Genomic DNA, 22,133 nt, shown 5'->3' on the forward strand with positions numbered 1-22,133 from the left:
AGAGGAGAGAGGAGAGAGGAGAGAGGAGAGAGGAGAGAGGAGAGAGGAGAGAGAGGGCAGGTAGAAGATAACCGGAGCGCACTTCTCTTCGATAACTGTCGTCGGAGCCGAAATTGAAGGCTAGCTGTAGCTGCCGTGTGCTGCGCGCTGCGCGAGAGCGAATATTCAATTGTCGGGCTGCCTACGTTATCCTCGTGCTCGCGCAGTCGTCGTCGGCGGCGTCGTCAGCAACTTTTGAATTCGCGGCCCATTGTCGTTCGTATTTGCGGAAAAATATTTATTCAATTCGGCTGAACGTCTGGCTGCAAGATATTTACTCGAGCTGCGACCTAGCGGCCCACTCTCTTTCTCGCTCTTCGCCTCTCGGGAGTCGGCGGCGCGTCGCGAGAGCCGCGGGATAGCCTCTAAACCGCCAGCCGTCGTCGACCAAGCAGCAAAGATGCAGAGACGGAAAAAGCGGGGCGCGAAATGAGCTGGAAAAGTCCGGAACTTGTAGAGTGTGGCCGGGGTGCGCGCTGCTGTTGACATTGCGCGATTGCTCGCAAAATGTCCCGTGGTGAGCGCATACGCGAGATAGAGAGAAGCAAGTCAAAAGAATATATCTCGCGAAATCCCAATGATCGTTGGGGATGCAGTCGGCGTGTGCGCGCGGCTGCCGGATCCGCAAGTGCGACACTTTGAGCTTCAAGTGCCCTCGGCAGAAGATGAAGGAAGAAGAGCGAGTTGCCGTGAATGCGTAATGCGCCGCGAAGCCTAGCGCTCGCTCCGGAGCTGCAAATATTTAGCGCGTACCTTAACCGCTGCAAGCTGGTCAGCCTTGCGGCATCGATCGTCGCCTCGTCGCGTCCGGCGCAACTCGTAATCGTAACTCTTAGCTGCTCGGTGATCAGTGCTCGACGAATCCGCGACAGGGCTGTTATTGGGGCAGCCAGCGGCGGCGGCGCCGGCAGTTGGCCAGATTAACGAGCGCCGAGCGGCTGCAGGCCGGAATAATGGATGCATGTGCGGAAGACGGAGCGTGCAGCCACCAGATTCGAAGCTTTCGGTACTTCGGGGCTTCGGGGCTTGGGCGAGCTCGAGAGCCGGCCGTCAAAAATTTCATCATCCCGTCAAAGTTGCGGCGCTTCGTCTCTGTCGACACGAGCGTGTCGGCTTCTGTGCGCGCCCCGGGCGTCGCCGACTCGCATATCGATTCTGCGCGCAGCGGCTGCAGCCGACGCCTAGCCCTATCTCTCTCGCTCTCTCGCTCTCTCGCTCTCTCGCTCTCTCGGCCTACTCTCGCGCGATTGAAAATCACCGGGTATTATTCATCGCGCGCGTGCCTGCCTGCCTGCCTGCCTGCCCGCCTGCCTGCCCGCCCGGCTGCCCGCCTAATGAGAAGCCCGCGCCGATTCATCTTACCCGCCCGTGGGACTACGCCGAGGCACCGCGACCCCTGGCTAATTAATCTCGGCTTGGTGCGGGCCCAACGCGAGCGAGCTGCCCGCCGAAGGCCGCCGAGAATGCACCCGGCGCGCAAAAACGCACCGACGGCTCGCGCGTCGCGCGCTGCCGCCGACGGGGATCTCGGGGCCGAACGGCGAGAATGCATTTTCCATTTGGCGCGCCGCGAAGCCACGAGCCGCAGCGCTGGGGGCTTCGGCGATACGTCACGTATGTAGCGCGCGCTGTGCCCAACTCTCGACTCGCTACGTGCCCGCTCGCGCGCCCTACTCTCGCTCTCTCGAGCCCCGCGCAGCACAAACACAATGACGGCTGCCGGCGCTGCAGCCGAAGTATATTCCGTGTAGCGAGCGCGGGCTCCAAGTGAAATGGAGAGCCGTGCGGCTGGCCGCCCTTTTTGCTACACGACTTGAATTCGAGCCGCCGCTATGAAATTCTCCGGCGTTACACGCTTCAGGTATTTTGAAACTCAAACTGCCGCGGTGTATCGCTCGATAACCGGTGTAGCCTGCCTCGGATACCTCCTGTTTCCATGTTTACTCTCGTCGCCCGCTCTCTGCACTTGCCATTATATACCCGAGCCGTGTTTGTCTATCGACTGTGCGCTCGTTGTTTTTCCTCGTGCCACGGGCACCTATTGGCTTTCGCAAAGCCCGATCCACATTCGCCGACGGCCCGGTCAACCTTCCGACGCGTCCGTCAGTGCTCGGTTCTCGTCCTCCGAACTCGGGCGTCGCATTTGCCTTTGGCCGTCGACATTTCGCGCGCGCCCTCGCTCGAACGGCGCAGCGCGGTAACGAGGCGCCGAGAGACTCGGGGTGTAATCGCATTTCACGCTGCCTGATCGATATAACCGACGAAAAGAGGGAAAAAGGAGCAAGCGCGGCAGTGCCGGCTGACATATCGCTGGGGATCAGCTCTCGCTCTCTCGACTACGCCGGAGACCCCCGGGGTCGGAAGCGAGCCGGCAAAGCGCTAGATTCCGCCGGATTCGATAGCCCCGAGACTTGTCAGACACGGCTACGAGGAGCATTATGTGGCCTAATCAAATTTTCAGCAACGCGGACTGGTCGGGACGAGCTGATCGAAGCGGCGTCGCGCAATCGGAGATCTCTCTCTCTCCCTCTCTCTGCCCGCTTTTTCGGCCCGGGGTTCGGGGCTCGGGGCTTTCCGCGCCAGCGCCTCTGGCGTAGTGCCGCGTCGGCTCGCGCCGTGCAGCGCTGCTGCTGCGCCACTGGAAAGCGACTGAGCCAGCTATTGTTGGCCGATTGCTGTGCGCGGCCTGCGTCTCCCGCATTTCAATAATCGGGTTATCAATCAGCGATCGTTAATAATATCGAGCCAGCGGCCGCGCGAGCGCCGCTTCATTTGTGCGCGCGCGAGCGCCGCGCGGCGATCGAAGCAATAATTGAGCGGCCGCGAACGCGATTGCTTTTGCTCGCTGCAGACGCGCCAATTACGGGCGGGCGTAACGCGCAGGTCTGCCTCTTTGTCGGCGGCCCGCGGGCCGTCGCCCTCGTTGCCGACGCAGCCCCACGCCTATTGGCGGCACTGTAGCTTACACTGATTGCTACACTAATTTGGCCGAACAAACTCCGCAGCACCTTGACTGATGCTCGGGTATGGTGCGCAACGAGCAGATTACCATTAGTGCTCGATCCGCGCGACCACTCGTCTTTACATCTGTGTGCCTGCTCGGTCTCGACTCCTTCTCGGGCGAGGCCAACGGAAGTCTTCATCGAACGGCCGACGCGGCGAGGAGGGGGTAGTCCACCTCGCGCCCGACTCGCAATTATGAAGATAGCTGGGCGCGCGGACTTGCAAAATGATCGTTGAACAATTTCTAGAGTTTCCGGCGAGGCGGCGGAGAGCACTCGTTTCTCGGAATTCATTCGCCTGTCGCGAGAACGTTTTAATTCAGAGGTGCTCGACCGAGCCGCGGATAAATGCTACAAATCCACCAACTTTCGCCGCGAGCGGCGGAATGTCGCACGGACAAGTTCGCCGGAGGGGAGGGCGCAGGCTGGCCGACTCGCGCGCTGAAAATGAAGATGGCGAAACAGATATAACGATGTCGAAGCAGCGGAGATGGCCGAAGATAGCGTCAGGCAGCACGGCTGTGTCACTCGGATCTTGAGCTTCGCTCTCTCTCTCTCTCTCTCTCTCTCTCTCTCTCTCTCTCTCTGCCTCCCTCGCTATCTTGCGAGCGCTCGACACGCACACCCACCGAGCGACAGGCGAGGCTGCAGACTCGCCACCAGCAGCAGGCGGCATTTTTCCGTTCGCTCGCTACCTGCAGCTCCGGCCGCGGGTCGACCTATCCAAAGTTTGAAGCTGCGAGCTGGGGCGAAAGTTTCGTTCGACTTTGCCAGTCGGGTCGCGAGATGCAAACTGCCGCTGTCGGCGGGAGCGGCAAGGCTGCTTTGGCGCTGAAAGGCGCGCTGTTAAATCTTTCATTCGAGCTGGCGTACCGGCGACTCGTGCCAGCTTTGTCGCGCGATATCGCGTTTCTGGTCCGTCGCCGGCTCCCGCTCGACTCCGCTATCATTGGCTGCTCGCGAGATAAGTATAAGCCGGCTTGCTGCAAGTTTCTCTTATTTTCGCCGGGGCCGCGCGCGCGCAGCGCATTTTCATCGAACGCCGCACGCTTTCGGCAACCCAACGAAGTTACGCGTAGCTGTGCCCGCGCCACGGCGCCACGTGAGCCACTCACGGCTCGCCGTAGACAACTTTCATCGAGCTGCTCTCGCTGAAAGCGATTCGCGCGCAGCCCTCGCATCGTACTCCCGTTGCCGACTGATCAAGTTAAGCGAGGAGGTCTCATGACAAATGGAACGCGACGATCTGGCGCTGATTAATTGCTTTCTGATTGCAAATTTGCGTAGAGAGAGAGAGAGAGAGAGAGAGAGAGCAGGCAGGGTGCAAGCGCGCACGGGCGTGCGGAGGGGCAGCCTCGAGTGCCGTCGCTGCGGCTTGTCCGTCATTTGTCGAGGTAGAGCAAGGCTAAGCCCGAAGCGAGTGCCGACGCGGATTGTGCGAGATCCGCGAGCTCCCCGGCAGCTGTTTAAAGCGTCAGTCCCGCCTCGCCTCGTCTGCCACGACCCGGCGGACGGACGGCTGTCGCCGTCGATACTCGGTCGCGCGGTCGCGATCCAGCTGCCTGCGGCAAAGTTACGCACGGCGGTCTCGACTTTGCCGAAGCCGAGTCGTCGATGAGAAGCTCGTTAGGTGCGCGTATCTTGGCCGAACAGCCGGCGCACGCGGCAGCTCGTTAGCCGTGCGGCCGTGGAGCGTCGCGAGGACCGCAACCTCCGCAGGCGCGCCGTTGCGGCGTCGGAGCCCGGAACCGATCGCTCGCGGCACAGCTGCTCCGATGAATCGATCGGCCGGAGCCAGCGGAGCCAGCAGAAGTGGCCTCGGCTGTTCTAGCGCCCAACGGAATTGCGACGATTCGCGCCCACGCCGGCCATCCGCAGTCAAGGTCGCTGCGGTCCGTCGCCGATAACCATCGCCTTTTCGAGGCTCGCCGCCGGCGCGATTGAGCCAGTCGAGCTTCCGGCCAAATCGAAAGTCGCAGGAATCGCAGACTCGCGGCTCGCGATCCACGTTCGATGATTCGCGAGCTGCCTAATAGAAGCGAGATTCGAATGCCGAGGGGCGACGCGCTGCCTCGCAGCCGATGATATCGCGCCAAGGATTTGAAGACACATTCATACCCGATGACAGTCGTTTGGAAGAGCTTAATAAAAAAATTCTCGTAACCGCGACTTAAAAAGAGCCGACGCCGAGAGTTTCGACCGGCTGCAGAAATAAATAAGATTGCCTCGCTCGGTTTCTCTCTGTCTGTCGAGCGGATCGAGCGAGCGTATAGCTATATAGCTCGGCCCTATTCCATTGCAGATATCGTCGCGATCAGCTTTCCTTGGCACTTTGCAGCTCCGCTGGAAAAAAGCCGCGCCAGTCAATCGAGCCTTATGATTTTTCCGGCTGACAAGCCTCGTAAATTACAAGTGTACCCGGCGAAAGGGCGCGTCGGATAAGTCGAAATCGATCAACGGCGGCGCGCTCGCGAGCGCCGATAGCTGTGGATACAGTCTTCGGAGTTGAAAAGTCCGAGCTGGCAGTCGGAGCAGCTGAGCCGGGCGCGAGGGGGGTACAGGGGCTTGTTTAATATCCGAGAGTGCAACGGCCCTGGCCTGGCTTTATCAGCGTCCGCCGGCTGATATTGCCGGCGCGCCAAACATTTCCGATAATTCTCGAAGCCCGTTAAATTTGGCCGCGCCGACCGCTGGGAAAAAGTCGCGCAATTTTCGCGACCTCGCCGGCGCCAAACGTCCTATGAATATTGCGAGCATTAAAATTAAGCGCGCCCCCTGTTTTTCCGGACCTGCCGATTCGCGGCCCGCGCGCCACCATTTTTGCTCTCCGTCGGACGCGTTGGCGCGCAATGAACCCGACACTGGCTTATTCCGCTGAAGAGGCTCAAATGGTCCGCGCGCGGGTGGCGTTCAATTGACGCGATGGATTAAACTAAATATTCGATCGGAAGCGATTGGATTGGACCGGCAGTTCCTGTAGTCAATGTTTACGTGCGTATACGTCAAACACTCGAAATCTGTCATAATCCCTTCCGCTGAAAATGCACGTCGATTCGAATTTGAATAAATAATTGCAGCTGCACACTCTTCGGGCTTCCCGGCTGTGCGACGCGCATCAAAATCACACGAGCCGTGGGGCAGGGCCACAAGTCGGATAACCGCGCCGCCCGCGCGTCGCCGGGCCTGTGTCCGCGATCGGCGAGCATTCGACCCGCCTCCGAGACGCGAGATCCCGTGAAACGTTGGCGCTCGCGAGTCGCCGGACAGCGGCGAGCAGGCGGCTCGCGGGGCGAGTGTCGGGCGCGCCCCGCCGCGGCGAGCTCCCGACTGCTAATTAAGTGCAGCGCTCAATTACTGCCCGCGCGAACTCGCGCGAACTGGCCATTCGGACTGATGAATCGCTTTATTTATCGGCATTCGGCTTGGACTTTTATAAACGAGCGGGCCTGCGCGGGAGCGGACGCCGGCGCTCTTGCCTCGTCCGACGCTGTTTTACTCGGGATAAAACACACTGCGCACGGCCTCGCCCGGCCAACTGGCTCAATTAATTATCAGAATAAAAGCACTTCAGCCTGCTCGCGGCTCCCTAATCGACTAGATTTCTTATCTCTTTGTTCCATCCGCCACTTTCCTCCTCGCTCGCTCTTTTCTTCCATTTTGTTTTTCCCTCCGTTTGCTCAATCAGCGAATCATTAGGCCTGGCAGTGGCACTCGCTGCAAGGGGAATAATAACACTGGCTGGGCAAGTGCACGCGAGACGAGCAGTTGGGCCCCGTTGAAAAATAGCGGCGCTGGCCTCGCGGTGAATAATAGAAAGTTGCGGCTCATTGGCAATGCGGAATCAGCGCGATTAATCAAGCGGGAAGAGGTGTGCCACGGCAGGAGGGCCGCGCTCGGAGAGAGCGAGCGCGGGCGGCTCCTTGTATTATTTATCGCGCAAAGTTGCGCAAGTACGCTCGGCAACAGCGCCGACAGCTACTTCTCTATTTGTCTTGGCCAGTCGAAGGCGTCTTGAATTTATTCGAGGCGCCAACTCGGCTCGCGAGCCCGCGAACCGGCCACGCAGTTGGCAGCGGGCGCAGCCAAGCGAGGCGGCCTTCCGTCGTATCGGCAGCCAGAGAGCGCGTTCGGCGGTCTCGCGAATTGCGAGCTGCGAGCTCCCGAGCGCGACCGTTGACGGCGGATTCACGAGGCGCGCGCGCGAATCTCAATTTGCGACGAGCCTCCCAACGCGAAGAATCTGGCGATGAAACTCGCCGGGAAGAAGGGAAGCCGCCGTGGTCACCGCGGCGACTCGACGTGAGCAAACGCGGACAAAAGAAGCCCACGAGCAGCCAGCGAACTAGATAATGGCCGTTCGGGCGGGCTGCAAAAAAAGTTTGCACGGGCTGGAACGGACGCGGCTCGCGACGCCGTTCGCCTAATGCAATTGCCTACTTGGATATTTCAATAGAGCCGGGGTCATCGTAGTGGCCTGGTGGCGGAATGCGCTGCCTCTTTTGCCACGGCTTTTCTTTCATTTCACGCGTCTGCGACTCCTTGGCAGCAGCGTGGCGCTTGGAGGCTATCGGGGCGGACCCGCCACGTTACCAGTGCAAGTGAGAGCCGCGCGCACGCATAAGTCGGCCAGTAATCGGCTTAGGTCGCGCGCCAAAGGCAGCCGTTTAATTTCCCGAGCGTGGGAGCTAGCGATTAATCGAGCTCGAGAGACGACCCGGTCGGGGGGGGGGGGGGGGGGGGGGGCATCGATCGCCGGTCCGGTCGTTTCGCGCGGCTGCCCGGCCCCGGAGCCTCGAGTCGCGGCCGGCTTTGTTCGGGAACGGTCGACGCCTCGCCTCGGCCGCTCCGACGCTGGCGAACATCGCGCCGAAAACGCCGGCTGTCCGCCGGACGAGCGGCCCTTCTCGCCCCTCTGCTCGGCCCGGGGCGCCATTGTCCGCGAGTCGTTGTCCGGCCTTTCTTATCGCCAGTCGTCCGGCTTCGCGGCAGCAGCTCTACCGGGAAATGTCTGCTTGCTCTCGACTCGACTCAATTCGAGCTGCAGCGGAATCGAGTGGACATCCCGGTATATATTAGGACTCGTGCAATCGACGAGCATATCTCACTGTCAGGCTGGCTCCCGCCTGTTGAGAGACCCACGGCCTCGGGCGTATGACGTCGGCCCGACAGTCACTCCCCCCTCTCAGCGGGCTTCGTCAATTTACGAGGGCTTGTTTCCGTTTTTCGTTAATTTAGCGCCGGTCGCGCGACACTTTTTCGGCGAAACTCGATGCCAGCCCACGCGGCCCGGCGGCGCAACACGAAAAAGTTGGAAGCCGCGACAACGCGGCTGCCTTGGTTCGCTCGACAGCTGCTGACGAGCGGATAAAAGTACTTGATTAGAGCATGGACGCCGCAGGTTTTTTCGCGGAAGCCCGGCCAACAAGGCTCGACCGAGCCGTTGTCTCTCACCGGCGGGCGCGAAATTGCAAGGCACCGGTGGCGAGCGACTGCCCGCGAGAGAGTAGAAAGCCCGGGACGACCGGGTGGAAGACTGCTGGTTTTTATTCCGCGATTCCGCCGGATCTCGTTATCCCTTGTGAGCCAGCCTCGTTGGCGCGAACGGCTTTGTCGCGCGCCGTTTGTCCTCGCTTCTCACGGCGCCGCCGTCGGGCGACGCTCGATCTCGCTCGGGATGCATCGGTCCGCTAAGCCCCGCGCGAGCGACGACTGGCTGACGGTGATATTAGAAGTAACGGCTGCGCGAGGCGAGGCGTGCTTGTTACCGGGCCAGTGCGACCTTATATTACCGGCGTGTCTTACATGCCTCCATGCCCCTCTGTCCGCGCCCGCCCGACTCTTCGTTGCCTACTGCGCGCCCGTCCCCGGGACCCACCCCGTGCACACACTACTGCTACTACCACCATGACTAGCGAATTTTCAGAGCTCATTTCGCCCAGCGCATAACTTGGCTCACTCGTATTTCCGCATCTTTACGCCTCGGCAAAATTAGAAATTCGCGAAAAATCCTTGCCACCTGCAGCCAGAGCAGCGCCCTTCCTCGTAAACAACCATTCTCCGAGTGCTTTCCTGCCGGCTTGCCGAGCTTTCGACAGCGCAGCTGCAGCGCCGCACTTATTTTTGATTACCCCGGCGCTGCATCGCAAACTGAACTCGACTCCTGGCAAATGGCGACCGCCTACAGTTCCATTGCGAAATCGCACTCAAAAATTTACGATCGCGCTATTTCAAGCCCGCTTCGCGCGAGCATGCTCGATCGGATCGCAGAGGTAGGGTCTCGCGCGACTCCAAGTAGCAAAATATTCGTCGAGCTTACCGAGAAGGAAAAAGGAATCACGGCTGACCCTCCAAATGCGATCGTCGTCGATAATAGATCGGCGCATTCGGAGCAACTTGCCGAGTCCACTTTGCGACTTGTCGCCGGGACGAAAATTTTCGTTCGGGGCATATCTAATCGGCCATCGGTGGGTAAAAGCTCGGGCCAACGGAGCGAGAGAGAGGGAGATGCGGGGTAGCTTGTTGCTCTAATGAATCAAGAGTGCCGAGTTGTCGGCGAAAGGGGAAAAAAAAGGGAGGAGAAACGTCAGGACCCGCGGCTGCGCCTCACCGAGCAGAAAAGAGCGACAAAGAGCGCGACAATGGCAGCTTGGCTCTGTCGTCGGCGGCCAATAGAATACAACGCTGAGCGCCATCGAACGGCCAGCCGAGTCTTCGGCTTAGCGAGGAGAGAGAGAGAGAGAGAGAGAGAGAGAGAGAGAGAGAGAGAGAGAGAGAGAGAGAGAGAGAGAGAGAGAGAGAGAGGAGCGAGGGGCTGCCCCGTTACGGTAAGATCGAGCGGAGCACGCCAACGTTAAAGTTCAGTAAATAATTTAATAGATTTGGCGGGTTCCGTCGAGGAGGACAGACGCTGACGCGTCCGCGTCCTTGAGGCGACTCCAGTCGCAGCGCGGATCCCCGATAACGAGCTGCCTGCACCGCAGTGGACATCGTTATCGCGACTGCAGTGCCTCGTCTAGCCGAATCAAAGCAGCCTCCGCCGGCCAGCGCGCCTACGTAACAAGCCTCTCGGCAGCAGCGACGTCGAGTCGCGACTGCATAGAAAACGGGAGTACACGGTTTTTGCCACGAGTCCGTCTGCGTTGGAAAGGAAGGCTGCACAGCGTCGCCTGTTTGTTCGGCGCCGGGCGAGAACTCCCGTAATTATATTCTCCGGGCGACTGGCGCGGACCAAGTTTCGTTATCAATTGTAATTTAGCAGAGATATCGAAGGCGCGCTCGAAAGCGCGCTGCTGCTGAGGGCGAGAATCCCGGAGATGACATATAGCGCGGCGCTCTGTGGAATAACAGATAAGTACGTGAGAAAATGCAACGAAACTTGGGACCTGCAATCCAAAGGAGAGAACCAAGGCGGGATTATCTTTCCTCGAATGAAACGAACACAACTGTCGAGCGATGAATTGCGTTGAGTGTAAAGTTCCCGTTGGTTCAACTTTCGAAGGCAGCGAAAGAGCTTCAGTGTAAATTAATAGTGCTGGCGTTTTAGCAGTCGGGAGCAGTAGTTGCAGCCGGCGCAGCATCAAAACGATAGGGCAGAATAAAGCCTGATTCGGCTTCAAGTAAAAATTACGCTGGCTGTTTGAGCTAGTACTAAGAAGAAAGGAGTGCAGAGCGAGAAAGAGAAAAGTTTCTCGCTGGTACGCGCCGCTCTGGACCGGCAGCACGTTCGAATATCTCTTACTCGCGTGCGCCGCGCGGAAGGAAGTTTTTATTGGACAACGGGGGGTGGCAGGGTGGCCGGCAGGCATGCAGGCAGCCAGGTAGCGGGCAGGAAGGAAGAAAGGAAGGAAGGAAGGAAGGAAGGAAGGAAGGAAGGAAGTAAGGAGGGAAGGACGGACGGACGGACGAGCGGAGAGGTCAGGCAGCGTCGCGCTGCTCGAAACGGCGGCCTACTTTGTTCGGCCGGGAAGACGTATGCGCGGCGCGAGAGCTGCAGCCGGAGATACCGGCTGGGATTACTCCTCGAAGGAGCGAGCGAAGATCAGTACAGCTGGCTCCCAAATTTATTCACCGGCTAACTTCTTTTTACCTTTCTTAGGGTTAAGAATTGCCGGCTCCCGGGGGATCCGGCGCTGAACGCCAGACCCGTCGGCGTTTATCAGAGCAGCCAGCCTCGACGCTCGCAGCTCGGTCGCGGCCTCGCGTCGCGACAGACGGCAGCGGCGCGCCCGCAAGCCGCTCCCGGCATATAATTATCGACTGATCAAGTTGGCGCGGCCGTGTGCCTCACATGTTGCACTTAGTCAGGAGTTTGCAGATGGGGTGCGCCGCCGCCACTTCTGCCGCAGCTCTCGGCTTTGTGCGCCCGGCCTAAGCAGCCATAACTCAGACGAGCGACTATATCAGCCGGTAATATCCCGGTAATAAATTAAATCAGAGAAGATAATCCAGATGGAGCTCGCCCTCTCGGCTGCTCGAGGCGAGAGGCTCAGCCACTCGGCGCATTTGCCTTGCGCTCCGCGCGATAATGGACTTGAGCGGCGGCCGGGCCAGCGCCGCTCATCGCGATTCCTGCCGCGACTCTCGATCTACTCGGGCCGCCCGAGGTCGTCGCCTCGCGAGTGCGCCGGTCCGACCGAACGTCGAGTAGCACCACTGCCTGCCAGTCGAACAGCGAGCGCGCGGTCAACGAACGCCAGCTCGCTGGCGAGCGGACCGAGCGGGCGCAGGCCGCGGGATTACCGGCTGCGATAGTTAATTAAGTTCCCGATGGCCACCAGGGAGCAGAGGTCGCTGGTAAATCATGCCGGGGCCGCGTCGCGCTGCGCGTAATTACGGGCGGGCGCGGTGCGCAGGCCAGGGCAGCGAGCGCGCCTCGCTACAGGGCCTGCGGCCGCGGCAACGGGCACTCGACTTATCGCGCCAGGAGCGGACGAGCGGGCCAGCCGCGTCGTTGCCGTGCGGCGTGCAGCGGAGCGTCGGGCGTCGCGCTGCCGGCGCGCAAAGACGCCGAAGCCGGAGAAACGGCGCTGCGGTGACCTGCAACGCGAAGCGAGCCGACCGTTGCTAGCTGCTCGTTAGCATTCGGGAAATGCCGTCCGCGCGCCGCGTGCCGAGCGCCCGCCATACTTCAGCAGCCCGGTCGATCGGTCGCACTTGGAAGGCTCGACGGTCGTTCGTGATCGCGCGAGCCGGGGTTCTTGCGTCGCTCGGAGCTCGGGAGCCAACGGGAGGGCCAACAGTCTCGCCCTCCGCTTTGAGCGTTGCCGGCTCTCGCCCGGACAAATCGTTCGGCATAAATCGCTCTCCGCTGTCCGCGTAAATCTCAGCGAGTGCCCCGGCGAGACTCGATGTGCGTCCGAGCGCAATCCGATTTCCTCGGCAAAGAGCACGCGAGCCGTTGGCGAACCTGTCCTCGGACGCTCGCGACTGCAATTGGAGGGAAAGCGAAGTCGCACATTTGCCGCGCGGGCGGCGAGGGACGGACACTTTGACGAAGCAGCCCTCAGCTGGCGCGAATTTGACTTGCAAATCGTAAGCGGCGGGGCTACGCATGCAGCGACATCGGCAGGCGGATTATTTTTATAATAACGCGGCGTATGTGGCTCGCGAAACACACAAAGCTGCCGGTATTAACGTGCCGAGTAATCTTTTGAGCTGGGCCCGGCACGTCCGGTCGCCTCGCCGACGCGACCGGCTCTAATTTATTCCGCAGCTGAGCCGCATCGCCTCCGTGGCTCTTTCATTCGCGGCCAGCAGCTGCGAGCAACTTATTGGAGATCGCTGTCGCTCGTTCGGCTGCGCTTGTTGACCTCTGACCCTCCCGGCGCAGTTGTCGAATCAACAAACACGCAGGCTGTTGCAGGCGCTGCCGAGGGCGCGACTCGAAAAAAGGCGACGCTCCATATTGCTCGAGCCGATAGCTCTGCGAATCCAAGTTGACACTCAAAGCCGTGCGCTCCAGTCGCTTTGGTAAATACTTTTCAAACTCTTTTCATAAACGGGCTAACACGGAAAGTTGGCTTTGGCTCGGCCGGGCCAAGACAAACACGGAGCACAAAAGAGATGCGGCGAGCGGTGGCTCGACGGGAAAAAATGCGCGACGCGGGAGGTTGCGCTGGAGAAGCGAGTCGAGAAGCGGTTATTTATTATCCGAGACGAGGCGAGGCGAGGCGAGACTAGGCGACCAGGGCGCATTACAGCCTCGAGCTCGGGAGAGAAAGGGAGAATCGGAAAGGGGACGACAGCTAGCGATATCGAGTGGTCCGTTTATACCTTTTTTCGAAAGAGGACGTATACGCGTGCACGCCACTCGGTCGGCGCGAGGCGCGCACGGGCTGCGAGTGCCGAGTAATCGATTCTCAATGAAAAGGCACTTCTTCACCGGCTGCTACTCTCCGTCCCGTGAATACCGGAGCGACGCGTCTATTTTATCGATGTGTCCCGCTCGACGTGACAGCAAATGCGTTTCATTCAACGGGCCAAGCCGCGCGATACGCGAAATTCATATTCGCCGGGGGCGTCTCTCGCTCGCGCCAACTTCGCCGCTGCTCGCCCCAACGCGAACACGTCCAGCCGCGACTGGATCTCGGCCGTGGCGGGCGCCGCGATTCGCGAATTCGCCACGCCGGAGCGCCAGTCCATTATGCGCGCACGACGAGCGCTATCTGCGAATGCCACGGCCGCTGAAAGCTCGCGTCCGACGAATATAACGTTAATCGAACTAAAACGCGGCCCGCGCGCCGCAGCTGCAAAAGCTTCGACTGGCCATCGCTAATGGCATCTCGCTGGCCTGTAAGCTGCGTCGCGCTCTGAAATAACATCGATCGCTGCAGCCCACCCCCCCCCCCCCCCCCGCCCATCGCAAAGATAATCACGTGCTATGAATTGATATGCGCATAAATGCCGCTCTAATTAGATCATTCGTTGTAGAAATATTTATTCGCGCTGCCACGCAGTTGCAACTGCCCGATGCACGAACAACGACGCACAGACGGCGCGTTCGATATTGACCCCGCGACAAAACGCTCGAGCGAGAGGACGCCGAGCGCACCGACGTTGCGTGGCAGCGGCTCTGGCAGCGAACGAGCATACCTGCGATGAAGATCGATCGGTCGACGAGGCTCGTTCGGACCGTTCGAAAGACGCTCCGAGGCACGGCAACAATGACGCGGGCCAGTTGAAGCGAGAGGCCTAGTTTGGGGCGCGAAACGCTCGCGGCGCGGCCGCTTCTTTCGGCGATTTTGCGGCTGAAACGGCCGAGCCGGGCGGCCCGGCTATTTTCGAGCGGACAAAGCGGCGGGCGCGCTACGTCCCTTTGTGCGCCGACTGGCGAAGGAGATCAGAGGTGCGGCCAGGTAAGTGGTGAGCGCGAGAGGCCTCTCACTCGACACGTCCCCGCTGACCTGTGACTAATGCGCCCGACAATGCGCCCTGCCTGGCCGCCGTCGAATGCCGAAGAGACGCGCTCGGAGCCGCGCTCGGAGCCGCGCGCCTCCTCCTCTTCTCGGAACGGAGAGTGGAGAATTCGGCGCGCCAGCAGTGCCGCCGGAAAGGGATAAGCGTTATGGCGCGGATAAAGAACGAAGTGCAAGCTGCGAGAGGGGCAGAGCGCGGCGGAATATAAAAGCTCGAGGGGTCCGCCAGCTGCAGCGACCGAGGCAGCCGAGGAGAGCGGCGAACGCGCGGCAGCGCAGCGAGCGAGACGCGCAATAAAAAGCCGGGCAATAACTCGGACTGCCGTAGCTCGATGGCGCATCAAGTTCCTCGCTCGGCGGAAGAGAGCCCGGATGGATAGGCGATCGATCGCCACTTCCCCTATCTCCTATCCGTACGTGCGCCGTGCAACGCGAACCCTCACCTGGGCGCCGCTCTGTACGTGCTCGTGCGACGATCCTCCGAGTTCCGCCGAGGCAGCTCCGAGGCAGTGCCGAGAACAAGCCAGAAAACCGAGAAAGTGGCGCGCCCGCAAAACTTATCGCGGCTGATAATTATTCAATGAAGTTGGCCCGACTTGGCTTAATGTTCGTTATTAACGGCCGGAATTGCCGGGCAAAAGTAAGAGGGCGCGGAGTAAAAATGAACGAGCTCGCGGAGAGCCGGTGGAGGCGGGGAGGAGGCGGCCAACTTGGTAAACAGAGAGCGATGGAGAGGCGCGCGCGTCGAGACGCTCGCATTTTGGTTGGGCGCTCGTTGCGAATGGCAAAGTTGGCGCTGCTATTGACATTCCTCAGCGGCCCGAGCATCGCGAAATCCAGACCGCCCGCGCCGCAGAGAGACCGACGCTCTGATTGTCCCGGCGAAAGTTCCTTAATTATCCGAGGTCGCGGCGCGACGCTCCAGGCTGCCGCTCGAACTGAAGATCGATTCGCGGTGCCGCTGGCGGGCTACGGCTACGCTTACCCCGTGGCGAGACGCGGAAAATTACAGCGCCGCCGGTCTGCGAGTGGTCAAGGCTAGGCGTCATCGCCAAGCTCTCCGTGCTGACCTTCCCAGCGGAATACGAGGCTGCGACCAGATCGCTTGATAAATGGTCGAGCTGCAGCCCATCGGCATCGCCAGACGTAGGCCGCGTAACCAGCTGACGTCGCGGCCTCCCGTTGTCGGGCAATAAAATCGAGCTGATCGATCTTTCATCGAGAGAGAGAGAGAGAGAGAGAGAGAGAGCTGGGCAAAACCGAGCTCGGCACGGCCTCCGTCGTGCCGCGGGGGCGCCAGTCACGAGAAGCACATTAATAATCGGCGCCGTGTTCGAGGCGATCGCGGGCGCGCCGTCCTACGGTAAAGCCACGGCAAAGCGGACAAGAAACGGGCAAGAAGCGGGCACAGGCGCTAACGATACATCTGCAACTCGGCACTTTGGGCGGCCTCATCCGGCTGCGGGCGTCGAGAGCGCAATCGGCGACGAGGGTGGCATCGGCAAAAAGCGAGTTCGAAGCAATTAGAAGGCGGGCCGCGGGCCAAGCGCGGCGGCGCCGAGCGAAAGTTAATCCCGCGGACAAAGAAAAACCTAGCCGAGGAGCGCGTAATTGTTTGAGCGAGCAATGAATCTTTTTACTCGCGGACGGAGAGCCCAGGGCAATGAAGTTCGGGACGAGTTGGGAGCGCGTAATCGCGGCGGCGGCGGCGGTGGCGTCAAGAGTCGCGCTCTCTCTCCGCGTCGGAAATTTTCCTCCGGAGAGCGCTCGTTACTCCTCTGCTCGCGCGCACTCTCTATTTTCGTATTTCAGCCGGGCGCGCTCCACTTGACCCCTTAAAGCCGCTTTATAATCCTGCGGCTGCCCTCTTCAAGATTCCGCGCGCGCGACGATCCGACTGTTCCCGCGGGTGCTCGCGCGCCCTGCCACTGTCCGCGGACGCGCGCGCCAATAATTTCCGATGCCCGGCCCAAGAATTCTCGAAAAGAGAGCTCCCTATTTGTTTTTCCATTAGGCGGCGCCCCCGTTTGTCTCCATTAGCTGCTCCGAGCCTCTCCGTGCCGCTCGGCCTGCTCTCCAAGCTCGCCAACTTTGCCCGATAAATAAGGCTCCAGCTTATAGTTCTCGCCTGGCGATTTCACCGATGAATTAGGACCAGTTGGCACTTTATATAACTGGCCGAGCCTCGTACCCTAAGCCGCGGCATGTCGGCGGATAAGTGAAAGTTTCGCGCCGGTCCGCGTGTCCAATCCAAGCCGTATTAAGATGCCGCTGGATTGCGGGCCATCTGTGCGAGCTTCGAAAACTTTTCTCGTAATGTCATTGGACTGATGCCCGCCGTTGATGCGTCGCCTACTCGCGCGCCAGCCTGATACGTCGACGGCATCGGGAACGAACTCGGTCCGTCATCGATCATCGACGACGTGCGTAAGGTGCGGCGAGGGCCGAACGAGCAGACGCCGCGCCGGATAAATTTCATATGAATTCGAGGTTTCGCGAGCTGCGCCGGGCTCTCGCTTGCTCGAGGAATTTCATTCCGCGAGCGCGGCAACGTGCAGCGCAGGGCAAGCAGCGGAGATGGCGGCGCGCGGCATATATAAACGAAAATGATTTCGGCTGCAGGGAGCGCGTTGCAGCCCCGGCTAACAGAAAATTGTTAGTGCGCGCGCGCTCCGCTCGGATTTGAGAGCCGCGGGAGCTTCCGCCAAAGTATTCCGAGAGAGATGCCAATTTTCTCGTCGAGCTGGCATATCAGCGCTCCTCTCGATTCTCGAGCTAATGTGCGGAAACACGCGCGCCGTGCGCCGAATGCCAAATTAATTTGCTTCGTCCGAAAGCGCTGCGAGCGCAGTCGCAAGCGCGGGATCATTGTCGAGCGAGGCTTATTATCGGCTTCTTCGCTCGGCCCCGGCCCGCCAGTCGAGTTGTGGCCCTCGGCTCGAGAGCTTCTTGGGCGGCGAACGTGAAAAACGACCCAGTCTATAGACGAGAGCGTAGCAGCTACGTGAGCTCGTAGAAGGCGATAAAGGGCGCGCTATTGTGGCCGCGACCGCCACGACGATTTTTTGGCCGTAGCTCTCTGGCTCTCTGGAGAGTGAGATAGAGAGCGAAAGAGAGGGCGAAAAGGCAATGTGATTCCAAACAAAGGATCTACATCAGAGTGATGAGGTGGGCGGGGGGGGGGGGGGCAGAAAACGAGGATCATTTTTAAACCGCAACAGCTAAACGTGCTTGTGCCGCCGAATAATCGAGTGCGCGTTTATTGCCAGGGTACCCATCAATAAGCTCAAGTTCCCGACATTCGTTATGAGATTTCAATTGAAACGGCGAATCGACTGGCATTTCTTCCTTGGCGGTTGCGCTTGACGAGCTCGGAATGCAAAGCAGGCCGTAGTTCGCGTGCAATAGATCTCGTCGTTGTTTGGCCGGTTGCTGCGTCGTCGAATGCCAATGGAAAAAGGGTTAGGCGGCGAGGAGCAATAAGAGTCCATCATTTGGCAGCGCAGCCCCGCGGGGAGAGGAAGAAGCCGAGCTGAAGGGGGAGGACATCGAGCCGGAAGGAACGTTCTATTTCTGGCCGCGCACGACAGTCCATTTGTCATCGTGGCTTCCGGCGGCGCGCGACGCCTTGCTCCCGTTCTCTCTCTCTCTCTCTCTCTCTCTGCCTGCAGCAGCTTCCAGCCACTAGCTACACTTCATCCGTCTTGATCGGTAGGTAAGCTCGCAAGTAGCTCGCAACCCGCAGCGCCACTCGAGCTTCATTAACGGCGCTCCATTCAATGCCGTGCTATCGTCGCGCGGCTGGCTCAATTGTGTGATATCGAGTGCACACCTGGCGAGGGCGTGGCAGATCGTAGGTGACAGGCATCGGATGACGAGTGCCGCCTACCTCGCATGTGGCCGTTTTGAGCAGTGGCGATCCGGCCATTTATTCCCGTCAGCTTACACCCTCGCCAAATAAAAAGCCTCGCTTGTGCATTCCGCGCGAAGCGCCGCCCGAGGAGCATCCCGTTTACCGACGATAAGCGACTCGTCGCGATCCAGCCCGCTCGCACGGATATCCGCGAAGTCGTCGACTCCGGTGCGGTCGGTCGGTGGGCGACGAACGGCTTCGCCGAGCAGTCGTCGGAGCGGATGGCGAGCGCGGAGGCTCAGGGGACGAGGGGCTGCCGCCGCGAGACAAGCTGCCACAGAGAGGCTGCGAGTATCGATTTTGTTTCGCCGGCGGCTGCGAGTTTGTCGCCGAGAGGCCCGCGACTGCGAGCGACGCACTCCCGCCAAGCCGCCTGATCGGCATTCACGGCGCGCGAGGCGAGCGCAAAGGGAGCTGGCGAGAGGAAAGTTGACCGTTGCGGCGCCAGCGGGCTAAACTTATTGCGCGAGCCGGCGGCGCTGACGAAAAGGTTGGCGCATTATCATATTCATGCGCGACGGGGCGCATCCGAATCGCAGCGGTGCGGACGCGAGCGCGCTCGAGTGAGCCTGTTGACTTTCGATTTGGAATCGAATCGACAGCGCCGAGGCGGCGGCCGGCTGCGCGCGATCGCCCGCCTAGAAGCGGACGATTGCGGCGCGCGTCGCTTGCCGCCTGACTGTTGTCGTTCCATTTCGCGCACTCCCCTGCGCGCCGCGGTGACCTGCTGCCGCCGCGCGCCTTCGTCGGCCGGCCGTGACGCGCGAGCAGCGACGACGCTCCGGGTCGCGTCGAGCGTCGACAATGGCGCCGCGACTCGACAAGGACATTCGGCCGAGAGCGCCGACTGGCAGTAAAAACAGTCGGGTCAACGGAGGGGCAGGCGGCTGCACCGAGTGCCGCTTTGCCGAGGTGGGTGCTAGCGGACGTGTTAGCTGGCTACCGGCGGCGGCTCGACTCGCTCGCGCCCTAATCTCTTCGTACCCTTCGCACGTCTCTCGCGAGCTTCCGAGTAATTGCTGCCAGCGCCGCTGAAAGGGTACGGATTGCACGCAATTGCAGTTGCACTTGCTCGGCGGCGCGAGCTTCGGAAAAATTGAAAAGCTCGCTCGCGCACCGAATCACGTCAGGCATTTACGAGGCGAGCTTTTACGAGCTGCAGCGAGCCCGGGCCCCAACTCCATTCTTTACGGCCGCTTTTCCGCCGAGCCAGCTCTCCTCGAGCTGTTTATTTTTTATCAAACTTCTCCTCGCAATTTCCAGACTTGCAGTGGCGCGCCCCGTCTTGTCCCGTTTGCTTGGCTTTTATTCTGCTTACCCCCTCCACATCACCGCTCACCGACAGGCTGTCTCCGCAGCTTCCGGCGCGCTTCGCACGCAGGCCCCTCCGGGCAGACGGCTAACCAGACTTGCTCGGCCACACTCGTCTACGCCATCTGAAAGCACACAGCACACGCGAAGCCTCGTTAGTTGATCCTCGGCAACCGTTCGTCGCCTCGTAAAACATCTTTGGCGGCGTCAGCCGCTCGGGCTGCACGGGCCGCGCGCCTATACTCGATACGCGCGCGCTCCGCGCGATGCCGACAATCCCACCGAAGAGAGCTCACGACTGCACGCACACACGCGGCACGGCTTTCGACGCCGTGCCGTTACATCGATTTTTCCGGCGCAGCTTCGCACCCCGGCCAAAGCATATCTTTATGGTCTTTGGCCGCCGCCTGCTCTTGCAAGCTCAGCGCCGGCCGAGTGCGATTTTTCGGCGCAGCACTCGCGCGCCCGGAGCCGCTGCGCCCAGCTTAATCACTGCACGTCGAGGGGCTGATAAACAAGCCCGACGAGTATTTACACTCGAGCGGCGGCGGTGCGCTAGCTTTTTCGAGCACATCGCGAGCGAGGTAAGCAGCGGAGGAGGCGAGCAGTGCACTCGGGCGCCTTGAAAATGAAGCGCGCGCTCGGCGCCGTCTCTCGTGTCCCGGGGATTCGGCTAATAAATCTCTGCCCTCTGCGCTTTTCCCGCGCGAGCTCGCGCCGCTGCCTCGTCCGCCCGGAGAAGGCGCGCGACGCGTGACGGCTCGATCTGCCATCTCGGGCGCTTTTCACTCGCGTCGGTTTGCTCGCGCGCCCGATATTACCACTTGGACCCGGCTCTTTGGCGCTGCGGAGCGTGTGCTCGCTTGGCTTTGCGCTTGGCAAACGGATGAGAAATTGAGGCCACTCGCCCCCCTTACTCCCCGGCTGCCGCCCTCGAACCTGCCGCAAAGAGTAAAAGTCATTTTTCATCGTCTCCCGGAATTCCATCGGCCTCTGGCTTTATGCGCGCGAGGCCGCGATTAGCCGCGCCAGCCACGAGAATAAGCGAGTAGGAGCCGAGGAGCGCGCGGCCAACGCGCTCGCGCTAGATGCAGGCGCCGCGGCTCGCGGCTCACGGCTCGACACAAGCTGAGCAATTCGTTGCGCAACGACGAGCACGGAGTGGGCGCATTCGTGCGATATCGCCGCTGCTTTTGTCTGCTTTTTTTCGGGCCTTTGTCCGTGGACGCGCGCGGTCGCGCAGAGAGTGCCGCGCCAGAGCCCGGTTCGCGTAAGAGCTTATTCCACGGACGAGTCGGAGGAGCTGTATGCGCAGCCGGCGAAACAGCGGCGCTGGATATCCCGGGGGCTGCCCGGCACTTTTCCGCTAGCGAGCGATTGGCATGCAGCGCATTGGATTAAATTGGAAAATTCCGATTGCTCGAGGCCGCCGCGCTTGGCTCGGCAATCTTACCTGGCCGCGCGCTACCCATGTGTATGCGCGACCGCAATATGCAATCTAGAGCACGCGCGTTTAAATTTCAGTTCAACTTTTCAGTATTTATCCATTGCCGAAGGGCATCGGGTGAATACTGATATCGAACGGGGGCAGTTTCGTACGTCGACAGAGACGGAAACACATCACGGTAAGCCAACGCTCGGTCAATGCGGTTACTTTCCACGAGAGAGCATCCAAACCGTGAATGTTGTTCGTAGGTGCAACACGACATCGATGAAATAAAAGGCCGCGCGCAAAGCAAACGTAATAACACGTCGTTCAACAAAGCCCAGCTCCGAGCGCAGAGGAGTAACGTAGCCAGCTGGCGGTTAGCGCGAATAACAATAAAGGGAGGTTATCCGCGCGGCTTCGGAGTAATGAAATGGGAAGGCTGCAACGAGCGGCACGGGCTTTATCCGGGGCTCGAGTCCGCGGACTGCAAGCGGAGCATTAAAGGCCCAGCCAGAGTGGTTTCTTCGCGGAGCTCTACCTTCTCGTCCATCAGTCCAAGCTGAGGGCACGGAGCTAGCCACCGCCGCCGCCGCCGCCGCCGCCGCCTCGATCATCCGGATAGCCGACCGCCGCGGCTCGGCGCGCGAGCGCCGCGTTGCAGCTTGCCGCAGAGAAACGCATCGCCAGCGGCGCTGCCGCGCCAATTAACCGGACCAGCTCCACACATATATCTCTGCGGGACGCGGCCCCTGCCCCGCGCCACGTTTGCGGATCTGCGGGGGCGAAGAGGCAGGGCGCCCTTCTCGTTCTTTATCACATTCATTCGGCTCTTCCAAACGGATGGACGAGCGAAAAGCTGGCGAATGTGCAGATGTGGACCGTCGTCGCGTTTTCCCTCGGCAGCCAGGTTGCGATGCTTCGCAGATCGTTCGCCTGCGGCTCTCCTTACGGCGAAAGCCGTCGCGAAACAAGAAGAGAGAAAGAGAGTGGCATGGAGTAGAAGCTGTCGTCGAGTGAACGCCCGG

At 60.5% G+C, this 22,133-nt stretch overlaps 1 protein-coding gene across 6 annotated transcripts in view; it reads right to left on the bottom strand.

Moving 5' to 3' along the window:
* Positions 1-22,133, bottom strand: part of LOC131671161 (TWiK family of potassium channels protein 9-like) — a 92,743-nt gene that overhangs the window by 24,994 nt on the left and 45,616 nt on the right. For 4 of the 6 annotated variants that reach the window (XM_058947389.1, XM_058947387.1, XM_058947392.1 and 1 more), the window contains one exon: positions 19,687-19,804. The exons of 1 other annotated variant lie outside the window; for it this stretch is intronic. The gene's annotated coding sequence lies outside the window, so the exon portion shown is untranslated. The remainder of the gene's footprint in view (positions 1-19,686; positions 19,805-22,133) is intronic. One more of the 6 variants, XM_058947390.1, reaches the window with a different exon arrangement.

This window comes from Phymastichus coffea, unplaced genomic scaffold, assembly GCF_024137745.1.
Source record: "Phymastichus coffea isolate CEN01 unplaced genomic scaffold, Cenicafe_Pcof_1.1 PCOF00120, whole genome shotgun sequence".
Classification (NCBI taxonomy): Eukaryota; Metazoa; Arthropoda; class Insecta; order Hymenoptera; family Eulophidae; genus Phymastichus; species Phymastichus coffea.